Source organism: Bidens hawaiensis, unplaced genomic scaffold (genome assembly GCF_021521415.1).
Source record: "Bidens hawaiensis isolate Kalapana, Puna unplaced genomic scaffold, B.hawaiensis_p1.1 tig00060334_1, whole genome shotgun sequence".
Classification (NCBI taxonomy): Eukaryota; Viridiplantae; Streptophyta; class Magnoliopsida; order Asterales; family Asteraceae; genus Bidens; species Bidens hawaiensis.
Genome location: NW_027500889.1, coordinates 34,737 through 45,290, shown reverse-complemented (window position 1 = coordinate 45,290; position 10,554 = coordinate 34,737). Strand labels below are relative to the sequence as shown.

The 10,554-nt window shown below is 39.4% G+C and overlaps 1 long non-coding RNA gene across 2 annotated transcripts; it reads left to right on the top strand.

The window, feature by feature from the left end:
* The first annotated feature begins 3,643 nt into the window (after positions 1–3,643).
* LOC143603023 (uncharacterized) lies at positions 3,644–9,817 on the top strand. Of its 2 annotated transcripts, XR_013147973.1 has the most exons (6): positions 3,644–3,730; positions 7,805–8,192; positions 8,298–8,560; positions 8,642–8,723; positions 9,002–9,123; positions 9,599–9,817. It is a non-coding gene; the product is annotated as an uncharacterized LOC143603023 (long non-coding RNA). The 2 variants fall into 2 exon arrangements; XR_013147972.1 differs by lacking the exon at positions 3,644–3,730 and having other exon boundaries at positions 7,780–8,192.
* The last annotated feature ends 737 nt before the right edge of the window (positions 9,818–10,554 follow it).

Sequence of the window (10,554 nt, the reverse complement as noted above, 5' to 3'; positions counted from 1 at the left end):
GACAAGATTTAGGAAATGACACACTTCCTTATAATACGTTATTTATTTTACAAGAAAGAAAACATAACAGTCAACAACTATTCATAGTAACTATTCATAATCCTTAATCCACTTCTTGAAAAGATTTTTCATTTTTTTACATTTCTTAACAATTTTCTTTCCCATTTTCTTTTTGTCCACTTTCTCGTTCCGCAGCTCGTCCATCACTGCATTAGGTGGGTTAGGATATCCCGTAGGCGCAGATGCAGCTGGGAAGAGATAAATGTTCTCTCGTGGATAAAGATGCGGGTTTGCAACGTAAGCATGCATTTCCTCATCAGGGATATTAGTTGTATAAAATTCCTCGATCAGCTTTGCCACTTCACGGATTTCGTTAGCTTGCTGGGAGATTGAATGTCTCAGCCCAACATATGGAGGAAAATAAGGATTCTCGTTTTCCTCATCTTCTTCCTCGGGATCCTCTTCCGATTCGTAAGGATTATTGACCGGTGATTGAATAAATCTCTTTTTATAGGGTATGATAACCCTCATCCTTGGTTTACGGCTTGGTTCGACAACAGTTTGTGAAACTTGGTATGGGTAATCCGGTGGTGGCGATCCAAAATGCCATTTACTCTGGTCGGAGTGGCAGTCCATCCAACTTGACGAATCAGTTTCCTGCTTGATCTTACTCTGAACTTCTTGCTCCTCGAAAGGATGGTAAGTTGGAATTTCATATGGATAGTATTGGGGAATGTTGTCGGCAGTATTGCTAGAGATCTCTATTGGACATTTCTGACTCCTCGGGAGATACACTGGTTGGCTCCCATATGGTAACGTCGAAATAATCGGTTGATTTTGATTGAAAAATCTAGTATAATAACTATTGCTACTCTCCATGTCTGATGGTTCGTGAATGGATGTCGGTTTTGTTCGAATGGCAACTTGGCGTCTATGACCAAGATAGTTAATGTAAGACATCTGCACTTAGTTAGGTTTAGGGATAGGAAGTTTACTAATCCTATCTTATCCCTACAAATAATAATAATAATAGTAATAATAATAATAACAACAACAACAACAACAACAACTTTAAGGTTAAAGCTTAGGTACTAATGTTTAAATACCCAATTCGTTGAAACTGATGGCTTTGATACCAACCTGTCACACCCCGACTTTGGGCCTAGGCGTGTGACCACAAGTTGGTACATGTTTTGTAAATATATCAGAGTTTATGGGTTAATTTTAACGGAAGACTTTAGGTTGAATATAATATTAATTTACATTGAAAATTTACTTGGGAAATAAATACCCCAGTATTTGTTTTTACAAAATATGCGTTCATATTACAAGGATTTAGTTTATCAAAAACGAAGCCATCTTGTATCACGGTATCTTCATAAAGACTCCAATCCTTGCTATTGCTACTAATGCTTAATTACCTTCAATGGGTTGGAAAAATACGTCGGCTATATGCTGGTGAACACGCATGACTCCAAAAATGATTGAAAAACAGTTACAATACAAATATCGGTTTCTTGACAAGCTCAGCGGAAGTATTTCTACTTCCGGTATATGTACCACTGCCCTACACACACAAATGTGTTCCCCGAGCCATGTAGCCTTTAATGGGGAACTAGTTATGACTGTTAGCCCGCGACCACGTAGCTTTTGACTGTTTAGGTTGAACAGTTATGTTTGGATCCAGCACATGTGTAATCGGTCTGAGTTGATTTTATTTTCTACTTTGTATTATAACGTTTTAGAGATCACGTAATCTCATCTAAACGTTGACTGGCTCTTTAAGACAAACACCCGTTCATCTTATCGAGCATAAATATGTTTTGACTGATTTGTAAAGGTTAACGTATTCACCTATACCGTCGGTGTGTGTTTGAAACCTTGAATGAATGAGAATGATATTAACCTATACATGAATAGGTTTGTATAAATATTTTGAATGGTGTTTCTTGATTAAGCTATGATTGGTAAGCTTAACCTTGAAATCGTTTATCTTTATTTGTGAATGAATTACTTTGTTTTTATGTGACGTTTGATATAGCATGCTTTGGCTTAATAGTTTATAACACGTTGGTAAGATTCTCCATGTAAGTAAACCGGTCCCTCGGTTGTTTGGGATTTGTACGAATTACTTTTCCTTAAGCAAGAAACTTACTACTAGTGATATCACACTTACATTTTACTACATGCCCGTCAAAATATATCTTTTGTTAACATTACTTTGTTATGAAGTAACGTATATGAAAAACTCTTTTATAAATGTTTATAGAATGTTTATAAAACCCTTTCAAGGTTAAAGGCCATAGCCTCGGTTGATGTCTAAACTATAACTCAAATAACTTAAACATAACTCCTACCTTAGTAGGGATACTTGGAATGATAATACTAATAAAACTGACGATAGATCTACTTGCTTATGTGATTGCTAACTTGATTATGACTTTGTTACTTGCACAAAATTCGAGAAAATGGAATGTCGGTTTTGTCACGGAAATTGGGCATGCCTTTCTATGTTAAATGTGTGAAAAGAAAGGTGAATTTGGGATGAGAAGGCCTCATACCCGTCTCCCCCTTTTATAGGCGTTTTCAAAGACCCATCGCGATATGCGATGGGTTCCTTCTTACCCCATCGCGTATCTTGGCGCCACAATAACACGCCGCCTTATGACGTGATGACACGTGGCCTGTCAAATCGTTCCACATGTTGACACGTGGTTGGACACGTGTCCGAGTTACTTAACCTAGTCATCGCGCTACGCGATGGTCCTTTAGGGTGAGCCATCGCGTATCGCTATGCTGCCCAAATCTGGGTCCATGTGCAAGTCCATAGCGCTACGCGATGGGCCTAGTGCCTATCCCATCGCGTATCGCGATGGATAAATTTTTCAGAATTTTTATGTTTAAGTCCCTAAACTTTTGAAGTTAGTATATTTGGCACATTTATTCTAGGGTAATTTACGCGGTGTTACATATAGTGGTAGATCCAACTATTTTTTTTAAAAGGGGACAAAAATAGATTGGTCAAAATAATTCGAGCATAAAACATTATGATCTATGATCTCTACTACGTAAGATATGATCATATATCACAAAAATAATAAGTCGGTATTTTGACATTGTCAATCTAGAAACGAAGAAATAATTCAGAAAATTCATCTAGTATTAGTATTTGGATGTATTAAATATTTATCAATTTACTTCTGAGTGTCTTAAAATCAACAAATAGTTAGAAAGCTCCAAATAGAAAATTCGTAACAGATAAATCTCTATAGTAATAAAAGAAAGCTACTTTTGGACAGGTGTCAATCTCAAACAACTTCTCTGTTATTTTGACACGTGGCTTTACCTCAATTCAGAATTCCAAACGACGGTTTTCTTTGGTTATCTACTATTTCTATCACTGTGTAAGTTCTTCATGAAGTTTAATTTCTGGTCATGTTTCATTTTACAGATGCAAATATTTCTATGAAGTTTTGATTTTTCAATATTATTGTTCAATCGATTTTATTATCTTTATTTAGGGTTATTTCATCCGTACTTGATTTACGATTTTGAATTCTCATATTTCATCTCAGGTCTTACGATTTGAAAAAAATCTGCTTAGTTGCTTGCTGATTCATCCGACTCTCGCTCATGGTTCGATTTTCGAACTTCAAGTTATCTATTTTGATATTTATTGATAAGTCACTGTGTTTAACGAGTGATTCGACTTGATTTTTTATTTAACTTTGTGTACGGTTAGATTTATTTTGAAGTACACGAAGTTTAGATACGTCTAGGGCTTTGCATCGTCATATTACTAAACGATGGTTCTTGATTGCAGCTTTTTAGTTTGTTTCTTTTTTATAATCACGCACAATCTGCAACTGATATATTGTGGTGCAGTATGGATATAAGAAAAAAAGTAAACGATGGTTGCTGATTGTCGAAGCACGAAACGAATCTAACCTGATCCAAGGCGATGCTTCCACGGATTTTCGAGATGAACGAACCACGTCTTGATCTTCTTCTTCTTCTGCGGCTGCGCCGGCGACCTGCAATGTCGAGACCTGCAATGGTTTCGGGGGTGTGGAGGCGACTGCTAAGAAGATCTTGAAGATCTCTTGTTCACAGACACAAAAATATGGTGGTGGCTCTTACTGAGCATGACCTTTTGATAAGGAGGTGGAGACCTCCTTATATAGAGTCTCATGGCCACCATCATGGTACCCTAATGGGCATAGCCCAGTTAGGGTTACCTCCACAAAACCCCCTCGGCCCAAAAACAAATGTATTAGCCCATATAATAAAATAAGCCAAACATAATAGATTTAGGGTCGTAGAACCGGGTTTTAGTACCATACCTCTACAAGCCCCCCCAAGTCCAGTGTTGCTCCTGGGCGCGCAAGCGTCTAGGTGGAGCGCTGGACTTTATAAGGTGTGAGGCGGTTTTTTCCCTTTTCTTTGGCCTTGTCTTATTGTCTGAGTTTTGAGAGGTTTTCTTAATGATGGTGACATGTTGTAATAAAAGCGAGTTATAATAACAATGGAGCTGGTGCGAGAAGCGACTTACGAGCTAAAATAATAATAATGCCTGCGCGCGACAGGCGTCTTACGAGCTTAGAATAATAAAGCCAGCGCGCGAGAGGCGTCTTATGAGCTTTGAGAATAATAATTGAGCTGGCGCGTGAGGCGACTTACGAGTTGTAATAATAAAGAAGCTGGCGCGCGAGGCGACTTACGAGCTTGTAGAATAATGAAGCTGGCGCGTGAGGCGGCTTACAAGCTGTAAAATAATAAAGAAGTTGGCGCGCGAGGCGACTTACGAGCTTGTAGAATAATGAGAGCCTGCGCGAGTGGCGACTTACGAGCTGTAATAATAAAGAAGCTGGCGCGAGCTGTAATAATAAAGAAGCTGGCGCGCGAGGCGACTTACTAGCTTGTAGAATAATGAGAGCCTGCGCGAGTGGCGACTTACGAGCTGTAATAATAAAGAAGCAGGCGCGCGAGGCGAATTACGAGCTGTAATAATAAAGAAGCTGGTGCGCGAGGCGACTTACTAGCTTGTAGAATAATGAGAGCCTGCGCGAGTGGCGACTTACGAGCTGTAATAATAAAGAAGCTGGCGCGCGAGGCGACTTACGAGCTGTAATAATAAAAGCCTGCGCGCGAGGGGCGTCTTACAAGCTGTAGCATAATAAAGCCTGCGCATGAGGCGTTTTACGAGCTAAGAATAATAAAGGCCTGCGCGTGAGGCGACTTACGGGCCGTAAGAATAATAACAGCTTGCGCTCGATGCATCTTATGAGCTGTGTGAATAATAAAGCCAGCGCGTGAGGCGACTTACGGGCTGTAAGAATAATAACAGCTTGCGCGCGAGGCGTCTTATGAGCTGTGAATAATAAAGCCAGCGCGTGAGGCGACTTACGGGCTGTAAGAATAATAACAGCTTGCGCGCGAGCCGTCTTATGAGCTGTGTGAATAATAAAGGCCAGCGCGTGAGGCGACTTACTGGCTGTAAGAATAATAACAGCTTGCGCGCGAGGCGTCTTATGAGCTGTGAATAATAAAGGCTAGCGCGTGAGGCGACTTACGGGCTGTAAAAATAATAACAGCTTGCGCGCGAGGCGTCTTATGAGCTGTGAATAATAAAGGCCTGCGCGTGAGGCGACTTACGGGCTGTAAGATTAATAACAGCTTGCGCGCGAGGCGTCTTATGAGCTGTGAATAATAAAGGCCTGCGCGTGAGGCGACTTACGGGCTGTAAGAATAATAACAGCTTGCGCGCGAGGCGTCTTATGAGCTTTAAATAATAAAGGCCTGCGCGTGAGGCGGCTTACAAGCTATTTTATGTCACGCGCCACGTGCAGATGTTGCATGCACGTGCGCGTAGACTTTGGTTTTGTGTTATGCGCCACGCGCAGATGTTGCGTGCCCGTGCGTGTAGACTGTGACATGTGCGAGCATGTGATGCGTAAGCATGTGATGCGTAAGCATGTGTAATATGCGTGAGCATATGTGATGCGTGAACATATGGTATGAGGATTCCCAACCCCTAAGTTTGGTGTGTAGCCATATGGGATCTTAGGAGGATTCCCAACCTTGCAGTTTGGCGCGTAGCCATATGGAATATTAGGAGGATTCCCAACCTTGGCGCGTAGCCATATGGGATATTAGGAGGATTCCCAACCTTGAAGTTTGGCGCGTAGCCATATGGGATATTAGGAGGATTCCCAACCCTGGCGCGTAGCCATATGGGATATTAGGAGGATTCCCAACCTTGAAGTTTGGCGCGTAGCCATATGGGATATTAGGAGGATTCCCAACCTTGGCGCGTAGCCATATGGGATATTAGGAGGATTCCCAACCTTGGCGCGTAGCCATACGGGATATTAGGAGGATTCCCAACCTTGGCGCGTAGCCATATGGGATATTAGGAGGATTCCCAACCTTGGAGTTTGGCGTGTAGCCATATGGGATATTAGGAGGATTCCCAACCTTGGCGCGTAGCCATATGGGATATTAGGAGGATTCCCAACCTTGAAGCGTAGCCATACGGGATATTAGGAGGATTCCCAACCTTGGCGCGTTGCCATATGGGATATTAGGAGGATTCCCAACCTTGGAGTTTGGCGCGTAGCCATATGGGATATTAGGAGGATTCCCAACCTTGGCGCGTAGCCATATGGGATATTAGGAGGATTCCCAACCTTGAAGTTTGGCGTGTAGCCATATGGGATATTAGGAGGATTCCCAACCTTGGCGCGTAGCCTGATGCGCGCATGCACGGCGATAGAGTGGTGACTCGCAAGTGCGTGTGCATGGCGGAGGTCTCTTGCGCAAAACCCAGATGGTGGTTTCCGCGGCGGCACATGCACGGCTGCGGAGTGAGAACCCCCGGGCGGGCGTACATGGCGGCGGAAGTCTAGTAACTTCTGGATCTGCAATTTAAGAGTCAGATCTGTAACTTTAGACCTAAAATCTAGGTCTGTAATCTAGACCTAGATCTGTAAATCAGATCTGGACAGATCTGAAGATTCGGAGTAGATTTAAAACCATCACAGATTCGGAGATCCTGAATCACAGATTCACAGATTCGGAGATCTGATCATTCGAATCACGGATTTTCCTTCTTGCCCAGATCTGGAAGCCTCTTTTTAGATCTATGGATCTTTTTGAGCTTTAAATAGAACAAGCTCTGAAGCCTTTTTCTGTAAACTTCCAGATCTGCGTTTTTCTTGGGAGAGATCTGACAGCCGAGATGAAGATCGAAGGGCAGTTCGTTGCCGTCCCACGGATGGCGCCAATGTCGAAGCACGAAACGAATCTAACCTGATCCAAGGCGATGCTTCCACGGATTTTCGAGATGAACGAACCACGTCTTGATCTTCTTCTTCTTCTGCGGGTGCGCCGGCGACCTGCAATGTCGAGACCTGCAATGGTTTCGGGGGTGTGGAGGCGACTGCTAAGATGATCTTGAAGATCTCTTGTTCACAGACACAAAAATATGGTGGTGGCTCTTACTGAGCATGACCTTTTGATAAGGAGGTGGAGACCTCCTTATATAGAGTCTCATGGCCACCATCATGGTACCCTAATGGGCCTAGCCCAGTTAGGGTTACCTCCACAAAACCCCCTCGGCCCAAAAACAAATGTATTAGCCCATATAATAAAATAAGCCAAACATAATAGATTTAGGGTCGTAGAACCGGGTTTTAGTACCATACACCTACACTGATCATGACAATGTTTCCTTTTTCACCAAAGGCTTCTTGATTTTCTTATTTGACCATCAATTATATCCTCTGCGTCAATGTAGGTGGAGGCTTTTAGGTGGTCACCTAATCATTTTACCCAGGTTCAATATTTGATTCAAGGTTGTTTATACATTTGTCAAGGATTTAGTAAGTACAAGTTTAAATAAAAACTCATGGTACAATACGGGCATTGGAATAATTCTTCTATTATATGTTATTTTTAATATTTCTACCCGTTTTCATAGATTGAATTTTGTTTGTTGTTTTACAGGTTATCGAAATCGATCTTTTGTCTCAATCTTTGTTGCCAATAGTTATTTAACTTGCAGATGATAGACATTGGAGAGCTCATTTGGCAATCATCGAGTACATAACTCTTTGCATGCTAGCCAGTTAGGTGTAGATTTTTTGATGATAAACTTGGTGCTCTTTACATGCGACAGTTACAAGACAAGGGTATTTACCTTTTCAAATATAATCTTCTGTCATATTAACTTATTATAGTTATATGAATAATCTTCTATTTCTATTTTGGCTTACAACTAATGGTGTGTTTTACAGGTTTACTCTATCCAAGATGCCGCTGCAAATAACTTAAAACGCCTTGCTGAGGAGTTCGGTAGAGATTGGGCAATGCAGCACATAGGTCCACATGTTTGAGTCCGACTCTCATGGTTGACTTTCAGTTCTTTTTTAACACATGAATTTATGTTTTAGTGTTTCTTGTTAGGTGTTGGATATGATGCATAATCTGTTAGAACTTATAAATAAATCAGCCCTTCTTAGCATTAGCGTTAAATCAACAAAAGTGACTATGCTCCAAGGTAAAAAGCATCCCAACTATACATTTAAACATTTAAAATATACCTTTACAAGATACTAAACCAATCTTCATTGAATTATAGAAATGTTGCAGCTAACAACCACGACAGAAACAATTGCCTACGTAAATCTAAAAATTAAAGCGATCAATTATCTCATAGACAAGTAAGTTCTATAGAAACAACTCCTAAATTTGTATATTCTAAACTGCATGTGTTTTTGACAAAAGTAATGGCTTAAAAAACTCAACAAAAAATCATATAAAATATATAAAAAACTTCAAACAGTTGTAAAAGTATTATTGCTCAGAGTAGCGCACCGATAATTAATATTCCTATATCATAGAAACAAATAAATGTTATTCGATTAAGTCAAAATGTGTTTATGCTTTTAACAACACACACCAATAGTCTTTACACATCCTTGCAACTCTGAAAGTGCAGCGAACGACTCTAACCAGCCTTGTAAGTGTTACATACTTCAGTTGAACCTCCAACTAACCCTGGTACTACAACTCTTTCATAGAGTGGCTACAGCAAGGGAATTTTACTTAACCAACACAAAGGTACTATTCTAATACAATTATTCTGTAATGAACTATATGTTTCAGGATATATCTATAATATGAATTATTTATATTCATCATAAATACTATTTCTGATTGGCTAAATGTGGATATTAAAGAATCACAAACTTCTTAAACATTATAAATTGATAAAGAAAAATAAAAAATAAAATAAAGAACTGTTGAATGACAAAGTTTACATATAACTCTTTTGACATTTCGATAACTTTTCACTTTACCTAACCTGATGAAATAACTGGTTTGTGTTATATGAAAGAGGTAATAATGTCAAATTTATTTAATTGTATTGGTTTTAGTTCAGATATGTAAAAGTTTTTTGTGGCTATCATGTTGGTTTTGTATTTCAGTTTAGTTATGAATTGAAATTTTTATTTTTATTTTGTTTTATTTTTTTTAACTTTTGAAGGTTTAGTTCTATGTGAATCTCTAACTTTGACCATTTGATTGCTATTAGATGCTACATCAGTTATGTCTTGTGAATTTTTCAATGGTGAAGAGTTAAAAACTAGGGTTTTAAGTGAAAGGTTATGAAGACAAGATTGAATGGGCATTAGGATACCTCCAAGTTGGGTAGGGATCTGTGTGTCTCATCAAACGGGTCGCTGTGTTTATTAGGTGTATGTTGGTAAAAAAAAGGATGAGGGTGCACATAGTGCGACGTCCAATGCTGTATAATCAGAAGTCTCTTGAGATTTGTAATTTGTATTTGTAGTTATACTTTGTATAGTGTAAATGTAATATTAAAACTTCTGAAATGATCCAATACCTATATATATAGTATTATCTCTTTTACTAGGTGCTTTTATCAATTATACTATATTTGAACTTTGATTTCCATTTATATTGCCGCATACATTTGTAGTCAAGAGCTGAGGGTCTCTCTGAAAGCCACATTTCTATCCCATTGGATAGAGGTACGATGTGCCTACATCCCATCCTCCCAGACCCTAGTTATAGCTTGGCTATTGGTGGGACTTCACTGGGTATGATTGATTGATTGATTGATTGATTTTGTTCCTAGTCTTTCAAATGACCCACCACATAATAAACATAAATCCTTCCAAAAGTTGTTTCTTCTTAGGTAGATGTTTTGGTTCAATTATTAGGTTCAACTAAGCAAGGATCGATTTCCAAGCCGCCGAAGTCACTCCACAATATGTAAAGATATGATGGTTTGACTCTTTGTCTCTTGAATAAAACGGACACATTATAAACGAAACATCTAACCTTTTATTAGAATGATTGATGGGTAGATAGACTATATAAAAAAAACCGTCTCCAAGCAACTATTTTGTTAACCGTTCACCGACCAATTCATCAGATTAACTACAAATCTGTCAACAATCTGTTAAAATAATGGAAATCAAATAAATAAAGAAGAATTGGATTTATGAAGCTCAAATTCAGATT